The sequence below is a fragment of the Pyxicephalus adspersus genome, chromosome 2, assembly GCF_032062135.1.
Source record: "Pyxicephalus adspersus chromosome 2, UCB_Pads_2.0, whole genome shotgun sequence".
Lineage (NCBI taxonomy): Eukaryota > Metazoa > Chordata > Amphibia > Anura > Pyxicephalidae > Pyxicephalus > Pyxicephalus adspersus.
This window is the reverse complement of record NC_092859.1, coordinates 85,766,689-85,789,338: the sequence shown is the minus strand read 5'-3', so window position 1 is coordinate 85,789,338 and position 22,650 is coordinate 85,766,689. Positions and strand designations below refer to the sequence as shown.

The window sequence follows — 22,650 nt, the reverse complement described above, 5'->3', positions numbered from 1 at the left end:
GGAAAACCTGGTGCGTCCTATAGTCCGGAGCGTCTAATGGTCCGAAAAATACGGTATTTCAGTGAGTTATGCCTAAGAGTTATAGGCCTACAATGTAAAATAAATTTCCATGAAAAAAAATGTAACGCTTTATGCGTGGAAAAACAGACAGAATAAGAACGCTAGGGGAGTTAATAAATACAAAGTATCAGTAATCTGTGGCATTTATATTTGCTTGGAGTTTAGCAAATTTTAAAAAAAGGAACAAATAAAAAACAAAGTAAACAATAATTAATTTATGTGACGTTTTTTACTTTAGTGTTATATTGAGAAGTTTATTACTGTATGTTAAACAAATCCTATTTTATGTCAGTCCTGATCAAGAGTTCTTTGGTTTAATCATCTGGCCAAAAATGAAAGTCACTAGAGAGAAATGAGTGTGTCTCCCATTCTGTGACACATTTTCCGCCAAATGATTACAAGCCTGCCCACCACGACAAGGTAGACTCTTTATAGGGCAGGACCTACTCTAATCTACACTGTGCTACCCTACTTGATGCTAATCATTGTTATTCTAATGTGTGTTCATTAGACCTCATCTAATAACTAGGGGTGTGTGTGTGTGTGTGTATGCACATTTGTGTTTTATATATATATATATATATATATATATATATATGTAGGTGTGCTTTGATGTGCGTGTATATGTGTACGTTTGTTAATGTGTGTACATATGTGAATATATATTTGTTATTATACATTATATGTTATCTACTCTATGCTCTATGCTTTTTTTGTCTTTCTGTGTCCATCTAGCACTATCTACATATCTAGTATGAATTAAAATTACTGGTTATTTAAAAATTACTACATTTTTACCATTAACTACCTTGCAAGTTTCAGCGTTGTTCAATATGAAATCCTATGCATGTTGCCCCCAAATATTTGTCCCCTCACCCTGCGGAATGAGTTCAGGAGTGGTGATGAGCGAGCGAGTTTTTAAAACTTGATCTCGCAGCGAATTCGGGCATTCTCGATTACCAAAATTGTAAGCAAGAACGGCCGGTGTAAATTCGCCAAACAAGATTGAATTAAAAAAAAAACTATTTTAAAAGAAAATAATAATAAACAAAAGATTGCGGGCTGTGCTGATCAATGAATGCAGCCACGGCTGCATTCATTGATCAGATCAGTGTGCAATCCCTGGCACTAGAGGTTAAATGGGGACAAGTCTCCCCTTTCAAAACCTCTAGTGCGCTCTAATTGGCTGAGGAAAGCTTTCCATTGGGAGTTTATCTGCAGTTCCACTGCGATCCCCAGGCACTAGAGCCTAATTAACCTCGAGTGCTGGGGATCGCAAACAGGACGATTCCCAGGGCTGCAAGAATAAATGCAGCCCTGAGAATCCACTGCGATCCTGGGGCACTAGAGGTTAATTAATAAAGGCCCTCGGTGGCTGAAAAAGTAAGCTTCCTAAAGGTCTGTTAAAGCTTTGTGAATTATTTACCAATGTTTTTTGGAAGTGGGCCTTGCTTTTTTCAATTCTAGTAGAGATTTGGCAGACTTAAATAGCCTGATTAACTAAGGCTCGCCAAGTCTGAAAAATATAGACTATCATGGGAGATCCTGGGTGATCCAACAAACCTGTAATGGATTTGGTCAATGATTGAAAACATTAACCAAATTATAGGAAATTATTTTAAGTAATCCATACTAGGTGACTGCAATCTCGAAATTTAATCCCATTGGGCTCCTTAAAAATAACGTACACCTATATTTTTATTAAATAACCAACCTTATCTTCATGTGTTAGCTTTGTAATCTGAGCCAATAGTATTGAAGGCTTTTGAGAATTACCTGAAACTGGTGATTATTTAGTTGGGTGTTAACCTCCCCAGCGGTATCCCCAAGTGGGACTCGAGGTACAAAAAGGATGCTGGTAGCGATAGGTAAACCCATGGAAAAACAATGATAAATTAGGCACTTACCTGATCCGCCGGCCTCCTCCTTCACGATCCTCGTCTTCTTTCTTCCTCTGGCCGGCCTTCTCAGCACTCGATGAGTCACCGGTGAGTTCCCGGTGATGTCGGTGCGTGCGGACGTTCCATTCGGGGTGGGGCGGGAAATTCAAATCTATTTGTATTGCATTCAATACAAAATAACTGTATTGAATGCAATACAGTAGATTTATATGTGTAAAAGCAGTACATTTTTTTTATTTTTATAATAGTATGAGTACAATAATGTTTTTATTTATTTATTAATTTATTATTTTGACATGATTTTGTGTTTCAAACTTTATTAAATTCATACTATTTTATTATACTGTAAAATAAATTTTCATGAAAAACATTGTACCGCTTTTAGACATATAAAACAGGACAGAAATGAATCGCTCAGGAGGTTAAAAAGAAAATATTAATTTGACATACAGAAAAGCATATATACAGTGGTACCTCGGTATAAGTCAGCTTTGGAATAAGTCCAATTTCGTATAAGTCCTGCCTGGACACGAAAAATTTTGCTTGGTATACAACCTTTGTGCTAGAACTTATATGGGTCAAAATGAGTCATAACACCGCATGCTACCCTTATTTACCTCTCTCGAGACAAAGCCACGACGGCCCACGAGCACCAGTATGTCAGTTGCTACCTTTCAGCGAACAACCCGCGCTATAACTTTCTGTGAATTACAGAATATCTCCTCCTCCTCCCTTCTCAGCACCATCCTAGTAGGCACTCAACTCTTCTCAGCAAGGAAAAGTGAAGGTTAAATTTTCATTTATTTCATCTAATTGCTTTTGTATTTTTGTATTTTAGTATTAAGCAGTGTTTAGGTTATTTTATACAGCCTCGTCAATGTATAATATGCCAATAATAATATGATTTTTTTTCATGGGAACTGATTAATCATTTTCCTTTTATTTCTCATGGGAAAATTTGTTTGGTATAAGTCCTGTTTGGTATATATCCAAGGATCTGGATTGGATTAAGGATTTATACCAAGGTACCACTGTAATACCAAACATAAAATCAGTTTGTAAAACATACTGTAAATATACAAAGATTTACTTAAAAAAATTGACCATCAGGACTGGCAGAAAGTGAGTCCCTGAAAGATGTATTCTACTCACCCAAAACAGGTATGAGGGTAATATTTTCATAATGTTTAATACATACTATTTGAAATAAAAAAAACTTTTATAATTATCAGTTATGTGTTCATATTGCAATTATATGAGTGGTTTAGAGACATAATTATATACTTTATACAAAAGTTACCATTGGCATTAAACTAGACCTAAGTAGCATGCAAATTTGTACAGGTTGACATTTAAAAATCAGGCTATTGATAATCCAGATTTCCAGCATGGATTTCAGAGTGCATTTTCAAATTTACTACGTTGGCGTGCCACTGTTTTCTAGAGGTGCTGTTTATGTTTTGATGGCGCTGTACTCCAGAATCAGCTGTTGGGTCTTGCTTCCTTCCCATTTTATCATTTATTTGCTGCTGTATAGCACCATTATGGATTCAGCAAAGAAACCCTGTTCTCTTGCAGCGTCTATTTGAATAGGAACAGAGGAAAAGAGAGAGCTGCACCATTTGCATCTAAAATTGCAAGCAAGCATCAGATTAACAAGAGTTTAAAGTCTAAAATGCTTCAAATCGCTAGAACTTCAGATAATGTTTTTATTGCTATCCTATCCTGGTGACTATAGTTCCCTTCATTTTCTTCTCAGTGTCACGGGTAAAGGATGTGGGAAAATATGTTACTAATAGTGTAGCACATAAAAAGACAGACAATTTATCTCCATACAGATATAATGACTTGTAAATGCTAGTTAGAAGCGTCATTTATCCATCCATACAGAACAGTTGTTATCAAAGACACAAACCATGCTAGGTGCAATTACCAATATAATTGCTTTCTACTGAGCACCACAGACTCAAAGCCCAACTAAATCTTAAATTGCTTGCAATAGTGAAAAAGTAGACTTCCTTATCAGTCATCATCATTGCATCTGCCAATTTGACAAGGAATACAAGTAAAGGGTATACAGGTTTGTTTATAACTGTATGTTCCACTTTAACAAAGTTATTATTTTCAGAGTTTTGCACAGTGACATGTTTTTTGCTTTATGTATTGGTCTCTTTTTTAAGCAAATTGAGAACAGATGGATTTCATCTCACACAATCGCAATGCAATTCAGTGCAAAATGAAGACATTATCATTTTTGACAGTGATACAAAAAGACATCTGTTTGTTGTTCTGTCAAATATTGTCTTGTTTTTCAGCATGCATATCATGAACATAAAAATAAATGTACAGTCCCAGGATATAAAAATGAATTACGTGTTAGCCAAAAGTAAATCGTTTTATGACAATTTACTTGTGTTTAACCATAATGGTATTTTCAGGTATAAGTAAATTATTATGAATATTTTTTATTTAATTCTTATAAAATGTTTCAGAGCAGATACTGGGGGGATACTTACTCCAAATGTACATCCAGGGGTGGGGGCTGGATATTTATTGCCTTCATCTGCACACCAAGAGGCCCAAGTCTTGGGGCGAATTTTGAGATTTCTCCATTGTGTTGAAGCTGATCTTGCCCTGTGAGTTTTACATAATAGTGCTTCTGTAGTGTGTGAAGAGTTTGTAGTCACTGTTGAATAGTAAATTATAATTGCCATATTGAAAAGTTAATAAAGGAAATGTGGGTCTTGGGATGCTAGAGAAGGCAGAAGAAATTATATGTATAAATAGTGCAGCAGAAACAACTTTGGAAGTTACTTTTATTTATACAAAGCTAAAAAGTGATGTATTTAGGAGAATGGCAGACAGATTGAGGGACAGTCTCTCTAAAATCTGTTTTTTTAGAAGTGCCTAATGTACTAGAACATTTTTACAATATAATGCCCAGGACAATATCTATTTTTAAGCTTGACCTGTTACATCCTTGATCCATCCAAGGGAAGTTTGTCATGTATAGGCCTTCTTTTGGAATTAAATGTTTTTGGAATTTTTGGAATTAAATTAAAAGGAATGATCATAAATGCAGTGCCTACTTTGCCACTAACAACTAACAGCCAATTGGAAATTTTATTAACATTAGAATCTGAGCTTTCAGCTGGCCAATAAGTACATGGCAGTCTGCAATCCCACTGCCTGGTGGTTATTAGGTGGCTAACATCAGTCAAAACACAATAATAGAAATCTTTTGTATGATTTCCACTGATGTTTTCCACTGTGGTGAAAATAAAAAACAGGAAAATGTCTGGCTTTGATGTTAGTGTAAACCTAGTTTCTGGTCTTCATGGAACAGAAAACCTGCACTTGGGTTTTGTATGTACATTAAGGTTAAAGGATTTAAAATATTAAACTTGAGAGTAAGTTTTTTAAACTACAAGATTGCTAATGGTAACATTTTACTTTGGGCTTTATTTAACTATATATATATATATATATATATATATATATATATATATATATATTTATTTATATATAATTTTAGATATATGTAACCACATATGGGTACATGTCTGAGATTTTCTTGGTAATCTTTTAAAGATCTAGTCGTTTTGGATGCTGTGCTCTTGCAATTTGTTTTTTGCAGAGTTATTGTTGATTTACTATACTTTAGTCCTAAAATGTTCTTTATGTCCTAAAATTTTCTAATATTTATTTTGACTTGGCATCAGTCTTCTGCTTTTCCTGCACAGTAGAGCTTAGTATATAAGAGTGAGATGCAGTTTAAGGAACTGATGAGAAGTAACAGAAAAATAACTTATGAGCCTGTACAGTCACAAGCTAGAAATGGGGAGAAGACCCATAAGTGTTACCGAGAAAAATCAGATCTCCTGTCCTGCCAGAGAGTTGTGTAGGAAAGTTTTGTGTAGGAAAGTTAAATGGACCTGAATACAAATCCTTTGGCAGGAGAAATATTTCCATAATGCATATTTCATCTATGTGTTTATATGTTTGCTTGGAGCTCAGCTTTAATAAAACATAGAGAATTTCAAAGACTATGTGCAATGTGCAGTATCCTATAGTAAGGGGAATAAAACATGCACAGGTTATATACAATATTTCTACCTTGTATTACCTCAATAAATAAGATGTTTATTATTATTAGACAGTATTTATATAGCATCATCATATTACGCAGCACTGTACAAAGTCCATAGTCATGTCACTAGCTGTCCCTCAGCTAGTGACAATCTAATGTCCCTACCTTGGTCATATGTCTTTGAAAACAGTATAAGGGCAATTTTTGGGGGAGGTAGCCAATTAACCTAACTGCATGTTTTTGGAATGTGTGAGGAAACACACTCAAACACAGGGAGAACCTGCAAACTCCATGCAGATAGTGTCCTGGCCGAGAATTAAACCTGGGACCCAGCACTGCAAAGGCCAGAGCACTTAGCCCTTTCATTCAGTTTAATTGATTGAGCATTGCAAGCAAATAGCGATAAACACTCTTATCTTCCAAAAATGAGTTATTATGTCTGCTATTCTGCACAGTGACAGTGCAGACACTCTGTTATAAGTGGTGGTATTTCGAGAACGAGTTGTTTTAGCTGGGAATCAATAAAGAACAGCAGTGGCTCTGAGACAGGTTTGAAAGAAGGCAAAACACAATAAATGACTGACTTCTCAGATCACACTCTCCATATTCACGCTTCTTTTCCCATGTGTTGTTTTCTAAATATAGATGCAGCCCTCTAATTGACAGGAGTTCATGCTGTGTTCACCAAACTCCTAATCTCCAATTCACAAATCCCTTTTAAGGTATAAGAGGACCGCCAATCAGAAACAGGACAATATACAGAACAGTGTGTGTGTATAAGGTTTGTGATCTTCACCCTATATTATTTCCTTCTTCATATCTTATACAAGTCACATTGCAGGAAGCTGTATCCATGGTGAAAAGGGAGAAATGCCACTGCAAACAGTGTTTATGTAATCATTGTTATTAGAACATTGAGGATACAATAAACTGCTTGCAGATAATACATGTGATTATTGGTTCTTGGAAGGAAGAGGTGCACTTTTTTTAAATGAATAAACATAAGCACAGATATGTGTTGAAAAAATGCTGTCTGGGTCCCTCTCTTATATTTACCTATATATGACAGGTGTCACAGATATTGGTTGGCCATAAAACCATAAAATGACCAAGCCAGTGAAATGTTTTTATTGTTTTACATATCACCAAAATCTAAACTCACATTAGATGAAGAAGTACCAGCATGTATGGTAATGCAAAAGTAATATATAATAAGGGTTATATACCGTGTAGTAAAATATATCTGTGGTTTGGAGCCTTTTCATCCATGACAGCACGTCTTTCCATTTCTTCTTTTAATTCCTATATATCTTCAAGTCAATAAAACAAAACTTGTGACAAATGACAAAAATACCTAGACTTATCTGTTTTAAAAAATGTACAGTGCACATGTGGGGGAGTTCCAGCCTAGCCAATCAACATGGTCAAAAATCCCAAAACTGGGAGGAAATGGGTTAAGATTGGCACCAGCAATGGAGCAGGAAAGGAAGGTTTAGTTCTGCTTTAAGGCGATTATCTTGTCTAAAATCTTTGAGTCACAGTTCAGATAACTTTTCTGATTCTAGGTCAGGGACACACATAGCAAGTTTGTATTCAAAGCATGCAGTTAGAATTCAGAGGCCAACAATGACAGGTCCTGTATTTCAGCCATGAAAGCACTGCCATCCTCCTCAGTCTTCTTCCAGGTTCTTCTTTGTACATCACCCGATCTTGCACTGATCAGGCGCAAGATTGGGTAACATAGATGGGAAAAACAAGAGTGCCGAACTCACTGCGAATGTGATGAAAAGGCTCCTTATATTGGGCATGCGCAGAAGGAGCAGCCAAAGCCTCCTGGGATGCGTGACGTGGGTATTCCAGGAAGCTCTGTGTGGTGATCAGGTAAGAAAGGGGAGGTACACCATTTTCTTTTGTTGCACATTTTTACTTTATATAAAAGAGTCATCTACCCTTTTATGCAAAGTTAAAATTTTTTGTTTAGGTCTGCTTTAAAGATAGAGAGTGTGAAGAACTATTTTTGTTTTTGCAAAAAAATCAGTAATGATGACACATTAGCATTTACCCTTTATGTTTTACATCTTACCCCAATACATTCCAAATCTGCCTCTCTGTTCCACTTTTTACCTAAAATATATGTAAACTCCAACAATAAACTTAATATTACTATCTGCACCTATTTGGTCTGTTATGTTTTTTCTTTTTTCTTGATAAGTGCAAAAAAGCATGTTGATCATATCAGAAATTCAGAGCTATTCTGTGTTCATTTATCAATTCCCATGCTAAAGAACAATGATAGTTCATAGTTCCTATTTTGGGGCTGCAGAATAATTACCCTAACTTTGTGAAAATGAAAGAGTTGGTGGTCCTGAGCGGTTTGGCAAAAGGAAACTCAGCAGAGCTGACAACACTCTCGGAAAATGTCACCTCGGACATTGGAGCTAAGTGCAAGTGTTCAGATCAATAATGCATGGGGGAATGTGCATGTGTTGCAGACTTGTACTGCATTTTCTATGGTCTGGCATATTCTTTATCTACATATTTTACATGTATACCAGAGTGTATAGCAAACCATCTTTTTGAGAGCTCGCAGCCAATATCTCGGATTTCTAAACTGCTATTAAAATTAATTTGTTATTTAGTGTGTGTGTATATATATATATATATATATATATATATATATACCAAACATTACTAACATGTACAAGACAAAATCCTAGTAAATGCAGATCATGTAGTAATATATTTATTTATTTTACAAATAGTATGTATAGCTGACAAGTCCTTGCTGATGCTCCTTATGAAGAAACATTTTAAGGCTCCCTGTTGATGTCTTTTTCTGTTTCGATGATATGCACAAACATCTCTAGCACACACTATGTTCCCCAACTTCCTCATTCATGATTTCCATTAAGAACTATCCATTGGTGCTGTCTACTGACATGAATATGAGATTGTTATGGTGTCCAACCACAGGAGATGGTGCCCTTTTGTTCTATTTCTTTGAAGCATGGATGAATTTTATTATTAAACACAATTTTAGAAGAGTCATTATTCATTTTAATTAAAAAAAATGTGATTCATCAAAAGTCCATTAAAAAGTAACAATAATTTATTTGGAGGTCAAACAAAAAGTAATAATGGTATTTATTGCATTCAAATATAAGTGCACTTTTGGAAATAGGGGTTGAATAATTTTTTATATCAATGTTCTTTTGAGAATTAAGATTGCTTAGAACATGCACTATAATGAAAAATGTTGTGTGCAGTAAGAAAATGTAGAGCCAGATTGCAGCTATGCCACTGAACCAGCACACATTCAATGATAATATAACTAGTTTGTAATGGAAAATATGCATGCTAATATTCAGTTATGCAGCTCAGAATGACAATGAAATTAGAAGTTACACGTTGTATCATTAATTGTGTTCAGCTATACTATGTTTCCAAAGATTTAGCACAATAATAACTATGCTTTAATCAAGTAAACCAATCATGAAGAAAATGTGAGCAAGCAAATACAGGCAGTTACTGTAAAAGTAAAAATGGTCTGTGTGTATTTTTGTCTTAGATGCCCCAGGAGCCCCTGAATCCTGGTATATTCAACATATCAACATCTGCTATTGATATTGTAGAATGGCAACGTGTGCATGTATATAGGTCAATAAAGGACACAAAATGCAGAAAAAGAATAGGTCCACTTTTTTCCAATAACTTCCATAGACTGTGACAGAATTTTCACATTTCCAGGGAAACCAACCAACCTTCTCTGAGTATTTAATACATTTGGTCAATGATAGAATGATGTGTGATATTTATTTTGCTACAATCTTAAAATCAAAATAAACAGCTGCTCCTTCTTGGAGATCTAAAAAACTCCAAACTTTTTGGCTGCCATAGTTTTCCTGTTTCTTGAATATTCTGAATATTCATATTTGGGATAATATTCTTTTATTTACCGTCTTTATTCATTATTATCTGAACATAAGTCATCTGAAACATATTATTAGTTCGGATTTATTTTGTGGCTATAATGTCAACCTAAGTGATAAGTTGCAATTAGCATTTTTATTGAGGGTGTTGCAGGTGTGTTCAGTTTTCTTCCTTGTCTGCTATGTACTTACTGTGTACTTACTGTGTTTTCAATATGCTTTTTTTTTGTCAACATGAAACAGCAGTTACATGATTTATTGCAAGCATATTTCAAGGACAGACAGACAGACAAAATAAATAAGGAATGTGTTACATCTCTTTTATAAAAACTTTTAAAATTCATTAGAATCCTACCTTTTGCAATGAGTTTCGAAGCTAATTTTTGGATATATTTTTAAAACCCTATGGATTACATGCCTTAAGGGTTACAAAAATAAAGTTATTGTTATTGTAGATTTCATTCAATCTTCTGGTTGCAATCCTCTACATGCAAGTGGTAGAATTTAACAAAAGATCCAAGTTGTTCACCAATGAAGGATGAAGGTCTCATCTCCCCCAGTCTTTGGGATTAGGTGGTAGGACAGCAATATATACCCAACCCTCTTCACATCTTCCTTAGATAATTATCACACAGATCCTCAAACCATTTTAAAGCAACAGTAAATTTAGGTAACATGTTAATCAGGTATTGATACCTTTCTAAATATTATGAGTAGATAATCAGGCAGAAATCTATAGAGTGAGCCATTGGCAGGCAGTATTGCAGACCGTATATATATGTCACCTAAACACATGTGAGAAGCTCCAATGATTGTATATGCTATAGAAAAAACAAACATTTCTGTTTCTCATCTCCTAATAGGTTCTGGTCCGGGTCCTAAAGCCCTGAGGCCTTGAAAAGCCTTTTTACTTGTTGCCTAATATGCACCCTTGAAGGTGCCATTGTAAAGAGATATCCAATGTAAATATATATGTAAATATGTATATTTTCACCCATAGCGCCTGAAAGCTGGGGAGCACACTTGGAGGATTTGCATTGGGAACATGGCTTCTCCTAATTGTTGCAAGGCAGTATCCAACACAACAGGGCTAAAACCATAGTACTGTAAGGGCAGCAAGGAAGTTCCTTAAACCTTTATGCTTCCTACATACTAGTGGAAGCTGCTGATGGTTTGTGCAATAATTACTACAAAATATATGTGCTCTTAGCAGCCCTTTCATGACACCTAAGGGAAATAAAATTTTCCTTTCATAAATACTGTGCTATACCACCCTTGGGGGATAACCTTTTCTGGGGTAAAAGGTACTCTCAGACTGCAGGAGGTGTATGAAGCACACGGAAGACAGTAGGTAATGTTAAAACTGACCCGCAGTCACTTTTATTGCATAAAAATAAATCCTAGCCAGTCAGGCACTAACTAAACAGAAGGCAGATTCCTGTCTACCAGCTGGTGGCTAACCCATCTAACTCAATCTAACTTCATCTCCCTCATAGGAGAGGAAACCAGGAGAAATATATCTTCCCTCAAAGATGACTCCTTTTGCCATGTCAAAATACCTGTAAAAAGGTAATGGGCCAACATGAACATAGAAAAACTGGACAGCAGTGCCTTACACATTTGACAGTAAAAAATTGTTCCTGTGGGATAACAAACTCCTAACAGAAAAAAATGTTGGTATATAATACACTAACAAAACAGTTGTTATAAAATCATGCTGTACGTATCATGCAGCATTTATTCTATTGTCTGTGGGTGATATGATCTGAATGCTGAAATAGCTACATTTACAGAATGACTTATTATAAGTATTAAAGGATGCAAAAGATGTAAATAACTCCTATTAGTTTTAAATGATGTAGGTATTGCTTTGGCATCCAACTTTTAGGCTAAAAACCTTTTATTAGTCCTTTTTAAAAAAAAATGTAAACAGTTGTTATGAGCTGAACCATAAATCTAAAGTAACCGTAGCTGTAAATGTTTTCATATATGTTTAATGTACTCACAGCAATTTGTTCAGGAAACACAGGTCTAATTGTAATCCTTAGGTAGTGACTCTTCTTATACCTGCAATTAATCTTTTTCTTGCAGTTGAACATTAAGGATTCAAAGTCAAGCATTATATTTTTCACATTAGGTAATCATCTATATGGCTAATTACTTTCAAGTTCATCCAACCACAGAACGTGTCTTTTACTCTAACAGGCTCATCAGTGAAGATCAAAACATGCTATTGGTGCCATAAAGCAATTGTTTGTTCCAAGTTCAATAATAACTAATGCACAATTTATAGATAAGGGCTGTTCATTGGAGTCCAGTAACAGCTTATTAAAATCCTATTACCACTGATGTCTCTGCCAGAATCTTGAGGAGTGGGATGATGACAGTAAAAACTAGAGCTCATGAGCAATTTGGCAGGTTGTCAGTGAACAGAGAGTCATTTACACAGGACTGCTACTTGCACTGGAACAAAACACTTATTCTATGTAGGATGTTACTCTGAATTGCTAAAGAGAAAGAGTGATTTATGTGTGTTACGGCTGCAAAGCTGATCTTTTTATTTCAATTAAATCTGACACTAATAATAAGGTAGCAGTAGAGCAAGACACCTGAGCAAAGCTGCAGACTTATAGGTTATTCTTGGAGTTTGACAGAAGAAGAAAACAGCTGAAAATAGAAAGGGGAGGAGTGGTCCTTTTACTTGTCAGTTACCAGGGTGGATACAGCTACATGTCCTCAAACTAAGGGAAGCAAATACACTTTTCCTGTACAGCAATCCCTACTAGCAGTATATTAAAAATTAAATGTATCTCATACACTTTTAATATTTTATTTTTTTGAATAATGACACTCATTGTTAATAAACTGGTATGTTGGCAGACATTTTCATTTATATAAATGGACAAACACACCTATAGCAATCCATGCATCTGCTAGGGCAGGGGTCGACAACCTTTACTATCAAAAGAGCCATTTTGCCCCCTCTTCCACTAAATGAAAATAGTCTGGAACCACAGCTTATAAACTTTTAAAAGTTTTATTCTTTTTTTTAATTTTACCTGCTACAATAACAGAAAACAACCAAAAGTGCTGTCTGCATGTGTAGGCCTACTTTGAAAAAAATAAAACATTTTTTAGTCCTTTGAGTCCTGTAGACAAAGTAGACAATTTGACAAATCTTTAAATGCTTTCCAAATTTGGAAAGCATTTAAAGAAATAAAACAATGGTTTTGATTGAATGCAAGGACAATGTGGATGTTTACTGAAGTGGGATAGTTCATCTTATTTTATTATCAATAATTTTAATTAAATTCACTGTGATCATGATCAGATTAATCAAATTCATATGATAATATACTTACCGTATTTTTCGGACCATAAGACGCACTTTTTTCCCCCCAGAAGTGGGGGGAAAAAGTCCCTGCGTCTTATGGTCCAAATGTAGCCTCTGTGCCCGGGCCGTCTCTCCGGTATCCTCCCCAGCCGCTGTCCCGTCCCCCCTGTGTAGCCCCCCCTCCGGCTTTTCTCCTGTCCAGCGCGGCCAGAGTGACTGTGACTCCTGTCACTCTGGTATCTTGCGTCCTCCCACTCTCAGCATGATTGGCTGACAAAGTCATGCTGGGAGCAGGAAAGCACACACATACACAACACACGTACACAACACAAAGTAAACAAATGTTATATTGCAATCCGATTGTCATACATAGTATGACAATCGGATTACAACTGAAAGGAAATACTCACCCAGGTGTCCGCAGCTCTGCTTGCTGCTGGCATCTTGCAGAGAGAAGTATAGCACAATGCAGAAATCCTGCATTATGCTATGTATCTCTCTACACATGCCAGCAGCTTCCAGCCTCCGTATCTGTCTCAGTCTGTGTGAGCACGCAGGGAAATCCCCCCCCTCACATCACTCCGAGGATGAGTCATCTTCCAGTGATGTGATTGGTGAAGTATGGGGGTGTGTCAGGGAGGGAAATTTAAAGGCAGATTACAATGTAATCTGCTTTTAAATGGTTTTTACAGTACAAAAACACCACACAACATAAAAATAAAAGTACCGTACATTTTGATTTTATTTTTAGATTACATTGTTGTCTATTATTTCATTATTGTTTTAAATTATTATTTATATTTATGTATTATATTATAATTTATGATTTTAATATAATAAATAAATATAAATAATGTTAATAATGGTTCTAAATGCTGCTGTTTACTTTACAGGGTTGATTACATGTGTTTATGACTGTGCTGTTGGTTTTTAATGCACATAAAATATTTTAGGACACTATTTGTTTCAGAATATTTTTTTCTTCATTTCCCTTCTCTAAAAACTGGTGCGTCTTATGGTCCAGTGCGTCTTATGGTCCGAAAAATACGGTATTTATTTAAATGTATGTTTATAATGATTCATTATCCCAAGATCAACGCAAAATATAACAGATGAATAATATATGATTAGTTGATACATAACTAAAAAATCCATAATGGCAAAGTTAAAAAAAAATAATTAAATCCATGAGGATATATAATCAAATTCAGATAATAAGGAATTAAATTGGAGTGCATGATCAAATACCTCTATACCTAAAGACATTCAAAAAATCAATAATGCATTATGATGTTGAAAACTTACTTTTAAAATGTTTGTTCCCATCATGAGCTCTTGGCTTTTGTTAGTTTAAGAGCTGTGCATCATCACTCAATGAGTAGCTGCCCTTAAATGCATCTAGTCCCGTGTCCCACGTGGCGCTTTGATGCGCCTTGATGTTTGTTTCTGGGTAAGCACCCAGGAACACATGGGACACAGGACTCCTATCAGGGAGGGACTCTCTCGAGTCCTGTGCTGATGGCTCCACCCCCACCGGGGACATCCGGAAAGGAAATCCCCCTCTCCTTCACAATGCATACGGAGGAGAGGGAGTGTCCATTACCCCGCCGGCAAAAGTGTCAACGCCGGCCGCGGTAAATTATCATTATTCTTTTTTCTCTTTTGTCAAGGCCAAAGGGAGCCACAACAAGGAGGCTGAAGAGCCGCGGGTTGCCTACCCCAGTGCTAGGGGATCTGAAAACATGTTAGCTCCAAATCTTACTGTATGTATAAAAGACTATCTATCTAAAAGGAAGATGCTTTGTCCATGCAACATAGGATTGCAAATATTTCTGATATACTGAAAAGGTGCCTCCCTTCAATATTTTTTTCTTTTGATGCCAACTCCTAGGGGTAAAATATTATAACAAAGATTAAAAAGAGAAAGCAGGGTTTTTTGGCAAATGTATGTGTATTTTTAACTTAGTTACATAAATCTTACACATGCTTACATGGTAGACAGAATATTCTTGTTATTATAGTTGTCAGTTCATGACCCACTGAAAGTTGAAAAACAGAAAGCAGGATGTACTAGACTGTTCTCCTACTACTTGAAAATTAATTTAATATAACCCACTTAAAAAAGAAAGAGGGGAGCAGCTCATTAAGATACAATGGAAAAGAATGTCTCATTTTGCCAAAGAAGCTTCAACAGGGAAGGTGGAGACAGTTAAGGATCATTGTACTCCCAGATGAAAGGTGTATTGGTAATAGTATTGGGATATAGTTTGAACCATAAAGCCACAAAAGGTTATAATGTCAGTAAACAATGTGGTGGGAGGTGGATAGGTAGGTCGAAAAAATCATCTTCCTTAGCTGGTGTCAGGGAGTGCTGCATGTTAGCTGCCCGTAAGGGTTAAGGTAGAGCAGGTAGGCGCTATATAACTCAGCTTCCTTTGCTGATTTAAAACATGTAAACCAAGTGTTATTGATCACTTTGCAATAAAACAGCATGAAGTGATGAAGGGTCCTATACTGCCCTATTATTACTTCTTTATTACTGATATGAATTACGCTGATGCTGTGGATGAACTAATAACTCGCCAATTGCAATTAGAGTTACATCTAAAATAGAATGACAGCAATTAAAAACAATTGACAGTAATTTAATAATTGTGAGTAACTAAAGAGATAAATTAAAAACTCTTAAATTAAAAAGCGCAGTAATGTAGTAAGAAAATATTACAAGTAGGGTTTCCAATTGTAACCCTTAAAGAAAATCTTGTGACCAGGCTAGGAATGTATTTACCACACATTCCCAACAAAAAGAAAAGTACCTTATTAAAAAACTGACCTCCTTAGCTGCAGGAACTGCAGAGATATTATTAGGACTTGTTCACACCATGGTAATCATAATGCATGTGCTGGTGTAGTCTCTAAAAACCTCCAAGCAATTCTATGGGCGGCAGAAGCTTAATGTGTTAAGCTCGTCCGAACATACTACTAAAGAAAAAAAAAAACTTTTTTAGTGCACACAATGCAGCGGCTTGGAATGAATTGAAGCCATTGGCAAATTAAGACATTAGAATAACAGCTTGAAAAGCTTCGAAGCTTTTGCAGTGCATTTTGAGGATGAAATGCTCCACAGTGTCTGCAGCTACATGGAACAGTATTGGCTTGTTTTAAAGATCAATTATCGCTTGTTAACAATTATCATCATTTTTAATGTCCATAACGTTGCCAGAGTTTAACCTAAATAATGTCAATAAATAGTAATGACAGTAGATTGGACTATTAGTGATGCTGTTAATCAACCCATACATAAGGTTAAAACACTTCCAGCTTCATATTCAGTTACCATAAGCCTTCTCTTTATTGATTCCACCAGATAAACAGATCTTAACAGAAATAAATTTAACCAGGTCGATCTAGCAAACTGCTACAGTTAGGACCAAATGTATTAGTGAGCCTACATCCAGGAGTGAGAATAGGAATAGGTGTCTCTACTTCTGCATTTGCTTGGCCCCTTACTTCATCTTGAAGGACTCACACTCTTCAGCCCAATATTAAAACTGATGTACAGTATTTCTTATTTTAGAACATAAATCTGGTAGAAAAGTTGTTATGGTGTCACTTGAGATGAATATTGGGTGCAATATTCACTTGCAATCTAAAATGGTTGTGAGAAACATGAGAGAAACATATGGGTTTACTAAAATCTACTACCATATTTAGATAAATTAAAAGCACATCTGAGTTTACATAAAAGCTGATTTTGCCCAGAAAACATGCAGACATATTAACACTTGTACAACCACAATTAGAGCAAGCTGTGTAAACTAGATGTCCCTGGGGTGAATTATATCAGCATGCTACAGAAGTTAGCGATTACCAAAGTAAGACAACAAAAAGGGCAAAGTCCAGCACTTACTGTGTTTTGTACTATTCTGGGTCATTATACAGGCTGATGTAATATTTACAGCTTTCTTTAATGTTTTTATCCAGTCTTGGTATACAGAAGCTTCAGACAACAGACATTTGCAGTGTCCTACACAGCTAGCGATAATTGGTGGATAGTAGGCCAACAAACTCACATGGTCATTGGAAGCTGGTGAGTTGTAATATTTTAGTAATAGTTTCTTTTCAAACTATAAAATTTAGTTTTTTTTATTATAATTGATTAGGACTCCAGGTGGTAGGTCCTGGATGACAGGTATAATCACCTCTAATTTAGGTTGTGGTCCCTCTAAAAAAAAAAAAAAAAAAAAAAAAGCATAAGGTTACAAACTGCAGAATGAGTCCAATCACAGATTCCAAATTTTATTCACCAGAACGTTACTTTATGAAAATCTGTTACATACCAAGGAGGCTGCCAATGCTGGCTTCTCCTAAAATTGCTGCTTACCTTGTTGTTATCCTGTTTCACTTATTTACTCTATGCTCATACATATGATCAAATATGTTTCTGCTTTGTTTGAATCTAAAGTCCTTCTTTAAAGTGAATCTATACCCAACAAAAGAAATGTATTGTTTTGAGGATTACCACTCTTTCAAAAAACTTTGAATTTGGACACACCAATACTTTTAGCAAAATTCTTGGGGGTTGTTTATAATTGTTTTTCACCCAAGTTTCACTAAACTTTTTATCCAATTTACACATTGGGCCTGATTTCCTAAAGCTCTCCAGGTCTATCGTTGGTATATATATATATGGAATGAAAAGAAAGTAAACAGGAGATGTTTGTTGTTAGGGTTTGCATACCTTTTATGTATTTTATGTTAATGGATAATATCAGTGGCTTATTAACCTTAAGGTTTTACACTGTATGAACAAGCTGAGGAAGTACAACATGCACATGATTTGTAAAGCATGGTTGTAAAACATAGGTCTTCTTCTACCATTGACCACAGTATGCATGATACAGAAAAAAATAGAATGAAATACGTATTAGCTGTTTATACCCTACTATTTGTTTCTGACTTGAAGAACAGAGCTTCTAGCAATCCTAATGCTGAAATGGTCTTTAAAGGACTCCGCTGATAGCATTTTTTTTTTTATTTTATGACTGCAGCTACTTTAGTATTAGCTCCTACTGCTCTATTACAATAGCTGTAGTATAGTAACAGCAATTGCATTCTTCAAAATCTCTTCTTCAAAGTACCAGCCATCAAATAGCATTTTGCATCAGATTTGCAGAACTGAAAAGACATGCGCTGCAATTTAATACTTTCAAGAAGAAGCAGTAAGAGCCCAGACATCATTCGTTCATTATACTGAGAAAAATATCTGATTTTCAACTGAATTAAATATGTAGTTTAAACTATTTTACTACTCTTAACAACAGCTGCCAGTTTTTTTTTTTTTTTTTTACAATTTACAGCATTAACTCAATGTGATGAGCTGGGTAAAGGAGAAAATGCACTGAATATATATATATATATCTATATAATATATATATATATATATCTGACAGGAGATGCTGAAAAAGTCACACAGCTAGGGCCCATTCCCACTACATCTGTGTGCTTGTATTGTGAAAAATGTAAGGTCTTGTTCTACATTGTGTTGAGGCAGCCCAAATCACCGTACTTGCCTTGTAGTACATAGAAAAGGTATATTTGGAGTGTCTTTAACAGTAAAAAGCAACCCAGCACACCAAAGCATGTGCTGTGTGTCAGATTACCACACTTGTTTCCGCATGCATTACCCAGCACACTAATGTAAATAGGCCTTTAAAGGTACAACTGCAGTCCATTTTATATAGTATAAGGCTCGGTTTATACCTATTGATAGTACCCCACATGTACCAATGGATCCAAATAGATAGAGGTAATCCCTACAACAACGTTAAATATTGGCGAAGCAGGCAAAATAGTCTGTTTTGCCAACAAACACACATACATTACACCAGTGTTTCAAAAGTCTGTGCACCAACCATCCCTGCTTTATGGATAACCACGCAATTAGATTACCTACATGTTGTAAACAATAATTACTATACTTGTGCACATGTAAGGTGAGCTGCAAACATACACTAGTTGGGGCATGAGGATGTGTTGTGAAAACACTGCATTACACAATAGAATTTCCTACAATTGTGGGTACATGCATGGGCATGACTTCAGGATGCCTGAGCAATCGCTGCAAGAATGTCTCCAGTACAGCCAAAAGCAAAACAAGATAGACAACAATCAAAATGGTGAAATAAGCAGGGATGACACTATAATTAGCATGCAAAGATTTCTTTCTTCTTATGTCAATTCTCTGTAGCCCCATGGGCGTTCCATTTCCCTCATCTATAACATAGTCACTGGTCAAGGTGTAAGTTTCGGGATCATAGTTCATGGTATTTAAAAATCCAAAGTGGGAGAATTTCAGTTCAGACCCTCCATTAGGGTTTCATTGAACAAGATATAAAGGGGTATCTTCCACCTAGGACCTATTTTCCAAGAACAATTGCCTAAAGGAGGAATTTCTTTTGGAGACTTTTTACCATTTCTGCCTGGTCTCTGGGACAGGAAATGAAAAAAACATTTCCATAACAGTACATTTTAAATTGATTAAGATTTACCTCTTTACTACTCTATTAAAAACTTTTAAAAAATGGCTATACATTCTTTTTTATTTGCTCAATAGTAGAAGGTCCTCTGTGGTTCAGTAATTGCATAGTCCTGCATACTCTGTTTTCCACATAACAGGCAATAGAAGTTACAGATAATTCCATACCACCTTATTTCCAAACTGATGGAGTATACAGGTAAAGCCATCTTCTCATAGTCCTTCCCATTCCTCTGTTGGAAATTTGAGGAGTTAGGCAGTGGCATGTGTTGAAGGTGTATGTTAGGGCCCATCAAGAATGTTCGGTTTACTTCCCTGAATGCTGAGGCTAATTGGATCGTCCAACAGGAAGCTATAGTTTGATGATGTAGCCAGCGATTATTATGACATCCTTGCCAGTAAAACATTTAGTCAAAGGTAAAATATAACTTTAAAAAATAAAGCAGGGGTTTAGTTAGACAGGGAGCTAACTGGGTACATACTGCTAGTTTATTGTTCAATAATGTAGACATCCTGCATGTAAACCCTTTAGGGTCAGTTAGAAATTGGCATATGTTTGCCTGAGTGGATGTTAAAAAAAGAAAACACTAAATTGGAATTAAATGATTACCTTTGTAAAAGCTACATTTTCCTTACATTTTATTTATTAGATGTGATTAGTTGAATACTTACCTCTAACAAGCACATAAAAAGTGTCTCTAGTATTGTCCTTATTAATAGTAGCACTAGCAACAAAAATCATTCAATAGTCAAACAATATTATTCATGTTTCTACCATTGATGATTCCACCAAGATTTATTGTTATATAATCAAAGCAAACTACTTAAGGCTCCTTTGTAAGAGATTCCTTTGGTCAGTAGCTGCTCAAGTGAGGACAATTTTCAATAGGGATCCCAGTGAAAGAAGTGGAGGATGACTAATTTAATAGAAACACCAGAACATTAAGCTATGTTTACCAGAGAGGCAGCTGTTCAGTTTATATATTCAGGAGATGATCGGTTGTGACAAGCAGAAACCAAAGACAATGCAGCTGCAGCTTGTCCAGGGAAAAGACATTCATACAGTAATATACTATTTGTAAAGTGCATGGAAACGCTATGGCTTCTCTGATAGAATGATAAAAACAGAGAATGCAAAATTGTGTTTTTATTTATCTGCATAATATTTGTTTGACTGCATTCAAACCTCAAGGTGACAACAGGAGATTACTTTTTTCTATACATAAAAATGTATGCAATGGCAGCAAATGTAATTTCTGAGAGATATTCAGCCCTTTTCAGTTCACAAAGAATTGTTTGTAGATTTGCTGATGCACAGTCATATGATTCCTTAAAATTAATGTCATATTGTGACCCATAAATAATGTTCTCTTTTATGAAAAAGAGTTTACAAACATTGAATGAATTTTAGCCATATGAGCAACCACCTTCTGGTGGATTCATAGCCAAGGAGTACTCCAGGTAAAACATTATTATTATTCAGGAATACATTGACAAGTTGTTTACCTGTGCCTGTTGATTTTGGACTGGCTGTTTAGTACATATTAAAATATTGTATCAGTAATAAGAAACAAATCTAAATTCGGCTTCTGCATTCGTCATTACATACAAGGGATTTTAACAATGATCGCCAACACCAACGCCCTCTCCACTCCCCAATTTACTTTAATTGACTAAAAACAAACAATCTAATTCCAGGTGTATACTATGGGAGGCTATTTATAAAGCAGGGAATCTGATTTTAAAATTCACTGCAACATTCTCTAGTGGAGAATTATTTACTACTATTGGACCTGGACAGTTCTCCACCAGGGAACATTTTGGTAAATGTCATATTTATTAATTTATAAACAGACCCCTATGGGTTTTCTTAATAGAAGAGATGTTTGAATTTTAAAACAATCACAATTCGTGATAATAAATATAACATGATAATAAAATATTTTTAATAGTGGTGGTATGTCTAACATTGGGTGTTTGAAATGGGGTCCATTATAGGCACTGCGCTGCAGATATAGGAAATGTACCCCCAAAAACATACAGCTCAGTCATATGCAGGGCCAATGGGTGTTTTACTTCTAAGAACAGGCAAAGCTTCTGTGCATGCAAAAACTGGTAGAAAATGTTGAGATTATGAATACATCATTGAAAATGTAAAATTTTGACAAATTTAGACATCATGCAGCTGAGATGTTTGTATTTTTGTACCTACCGTCAGGAAAAACACAGCAGCTATACTACAACCAACACCAGTAAAATGTATCTTTTATTATGTGTGTGTGGAGGAAACAAACATTTTTATCAGCTCCAACTCATCATCTGTCTAGAACTACAATTGGTTTAACAATAAAACACAGATGAAGAATAGGACTACTATGGCAATGAAATCTATTTCCTACTTAGAGATATAACTGTGTTGGCAGTAATGTTATTTGCAGGGCACTGAAATCAGATGAATAGTAACATTAAAGTGCTCAGCAGCAAAATGCATCGCTTTTGTAAGTATAACATTATTGATTATGTATACATATTGCTAGCTAGGTAATCTGTTTTACATAAAGTATTCTTATTTTATGTATAACATCGATGTTGGTGCAGGATGGGCAAATAAAATGCAAGCACTCTGGAGATCTTTATTAATCAAAGGAAGGATTTGCTAAAACACACTAATGTAACTGTCGGGATAATCAAAGGCTGGAATTTTCCTTCTAGCAATTTGCAAACGGGTATCATGTGGAGTACAGATGTCCGAGATACCTCTTGTCCTGTCGAGCCAACTGATAACAGCCTGATAAAAA

At 35.5% G+C, this 22,650-nt stretch overlaps 1 long non-coding RNA gene across 1 annotated transcript in view; it reads left to right on the top strand.

Moving 5' to 3' along the window:
• The first annotated feature begins 17,174 nt into the window (after positions 1-17,174).
• LOC140323906 (uncharacterized) overlaps positions 17,175-22,650 on the top strand; it is a 29,623-nt gene continuing 24,147 nt past the window's right edge. The window contains exon 1 of the long non-coding RNA XR_011919460.1: positions 17,175-17,404. This is a non-coding gene — a long non-coding RNA (uncharacterized lncRNA). The remainder of the gene's footprint in view (positions 17,405-22,650) is intronic.